Source organism: Patiria miniata, unplaced genomic scaffold (assembly GCF_015706575.1).
Source record: "Patiria miniata isolate m_02_andy unplaced genomic scaffold, ASM1570657v1 HiC_scaffold_29, whole genome shotgun sequence".
Taxonomy (NCBI): domain Eukaryota; kingdom Metazoa; phylum Echinodermata; class Asteroidea; order Valvatida; family Asterinidae; genus Patiria; species Patiria miniata.
The window spans coordinates 27401704-27405015 of record NW_024037068.1 but is presented as its reverse complement, the minus strand read 5'-3'; positions in this window follow the sequence as shown (position 1 = coordinate 27405015).

The following is a 3312-nucleotide window of genomic DNA, read 5'->3' as shown; positions in this document are numbered from 1 at the left end:
CATGTGATGTGTATGCATTCTTTGTGTGTTGTGTTTATTGCTGCCTAGTTTAGCACAACTGTCTGTTTTTGTTCCTCATTTTAACTGATTTTTTTTTCAAAAGGTTAAATCTAATACTGATAACAAGCAATTTGTAACATTGGTTTTAGGGAATCTAAATGTGGCCCAACACCAAAGCCTTCACTTCTTTTGTTTTTTCAACATTTATAGCAGTTAGAAACCAAAACAAACAAATAGATCATTCAAATGAACAAATCAAATGACTAAAACAAGAACAAGCTTTTGCAGAAACCATCACTGGTGTTTTATTGTCAACTGAGACTGGCCTCTCACCTTCAACATGTTTCTGCAAAGTTTGGCGAAAAGTCATTTTGGGTCCAAATTTCATGAAAAAAGTAAGGTTAACACCTTGTCTTTTTTTCAATTTTGGCCAAAAATGAAATTGCTTGAAATTTGCTGGATAGATGGCTAAAGGACCCTAGAACACATTTCAATTCGATTTCTGGACAGATCAGCTTTTAAAAAGGATATTTGGACAAAAGTTTGCGGTAAAAACAACATAAAATTTAAGTTTTGTCTCCAAAAATTAATGATTTTAGCCAAAATCTTTAAAATATTGGGTGTTTGCATGCTGATTGGTGCTCCTCTCACCTTTAAAATTATACCTGCATGGTTTGACGAAAAGTCATTTTTTGGCCAAATTTCGTAAAAAAAGTAAGGCTAAACCCTTGTGTTTTTCTTTAATTTTGGCCAAATTATGAAATTGCTTGAAATTTGCTGGATAGATGGCTCAAGGACCCTAGAACACATTTCAATTCGATTTCTGGACAGATCAGCTTTTAAAAAGGATATTTGGACAAAAGTTTGCTGTAAAAACAATATAAAATATTATTTTTTTCTCCAAAAATTGATGATTTGGGCCAAAGTCTTTAAAATATTGGGTGTTTGAATGCTGATTGATGCTCCTGTCACCTTGAAAAATGTTTCTACAAAGTTTGGAGAAACGTCATTTTTTGCCAAATTTCATAAAAAAAAGTAAGGCTAACAGCTTGTTTTTTTTTTCAATTTTGGCCCAAAAATGAAATTGCTTGAAATTTGCTGGAAAGATGGCTACAGGACCCTAGAACACATTCGAATTTGATTTCTGGACAGATCGGCTTTTAAAAAGGATATTTCGACAAAAGTTTGCGGTAAAAACAATACAAAATAATATTTTTTTTTTTTTCCAAAAATTGATGATTTGGGCCAAAATCTTTAAAATACTGGGTGTTTGAATGCTGATTGATGCTCCTCTTACCTTAGAAAGTATTTCTGAAAAGTTTGGCGAAAAGTCATTTTTGGGCCAAATTTCATGAAAAAAGTAAGGTTTACCCCTTGTGTTTTTTTCAATTTTGGCCAAAAAATGAAATTGCTTGAAATTTGCTATATATATGGCTAAAAGACCCTAGAACACATTCTAATTTGATTTCCGGACAGATCAGCTTTTAAAAAGGATATTTTGACAAAAGTTTGCGGTAAAAACTATATAAAATGATATTTTTTCCTCCAAAATTGATGATTTTGGCCAAAATCTTTAAAATATTGGGTGTTTGAATGCTGACTGATGAGAAAACATCTAAAGAATTTCCTAACAACTCTGGGATTTCTTTATTATTGATTTCTTTATTTTTTAATCACATACAGATTTGTTAACACAATTATTCATTAAAAAAGCTATGCGTATAGATATTGCCTGCAATGCATACAAAACTATAGCTGCTTATTGAGCAGGTTAAGCGCAGTACTTCAACTCTACATGTCCATTGAGTGGGCTCAACTTACATGTGTACATAATATTAAAACTCCGGAATCTGCCAAAATCCACATTTATAGTAAGATATGCAACTGCCCCCCCCCCCCCTCCCCATTGCATTGGTCATTGGGTTCTTCCTTTGAGATAGGGGGACGTGTTAGGTAACAATAGTCTAGTTTGTTTAGGGTATAGGGACAATAGAGGTACCCCTACATGTACAATGTATGTCTCAAATTGTACACGGTATATAACTCCAACACTCTAGGTTTTTTATGATTTTGATGGTTACCAGACCATCAGAGTCCAGACACCATGATTCTAAAATGATCACAGTACTTGTACAAAGATTCAGGCATGCAAACAGGAATTTAGCACACACAAAAAACTTGGCAATTCCAAACCACACAAGGCTTTGTACAATATTTTTCAATTTGTAAGGCATTCATGAGGAGTAAAAAACCAGGAAATCAGCGGATCCGAGGAAAAGTTGCAGGCCTGAAGATTGTGTCCCTGAATTCAATGTGCATTGTTGGATGTTGGCAGATTCCTGAAGGTTATTGGCATATAGCCTCAGGTGGTAGTAAGAGTTAATAATGCACATCTAATAAATAATCCCCTCTAAAAGTACAATAAATTCCTCACTAATTTAAGCAAACAAATATGAACAAAATCTTGACCTTTTCTGATTTTGAAGCACCAAACAAGAATGAGAATACACATTAATGTAATTGTAATTTTACAATGTTTCAAATAAAAGGAACTAAAAGACTTGATTTTGCAAACAAACCAAATTGAGTTGAAGGCCAGTACTATTGACTGTTTCTTGTCACACATCTCATGTCTAATTAGTGAACCATCATTTCAGTTTCACTTGATCTGTCTCAGTACAATTTTGCACTTGCCATTTTTACAGCAATACCCTGAATACATCCCTTCAATATCTCTTCTTGAAAATTAAAGTGACTCCCAATCCCCCAACTGGGCTCAATTTCATAACTCTGCAAACCACGGAATTCCACGTTTACGATCACCATTCTGTCATGTCTGTGCTAACAGCGCTAGCAAAAAAAAATAAATCTGTGCTAAAGCTGTAAGCATAGAATCCTTAGTAACAGGATGTGCACATGCGCAGAAGCCAACATTTCTCGCTAGTTATTATACTAACCGTAAACCCGGTAAGCAGATCCATGGAATTGGGCCCTGGTCTTACGTACAGGGATGTACCTGGTTTGGGGAATGTTGTACAACCGATTGCACCTTTCACAAACACATGTATGTCGTCAGGTGCACCACAAAGTGACTTCGCGATACGACCGACAATGTACAGTTGTAGTACCTGAAACTAGGAAAAAGTATACTTTTGTGCAAAGAAAAGTTTGACAGTTAAATGGAGTTATAGAATAAGCATGATGTGTTCTTTAATGACATCCACTGGGTTTGCTATGGTCAGACACATGTTGTGAAGAAAAACATTTCAGCGGCTCATTTCAGTGGCACATTTCAGCGGCATTTAAAAATTT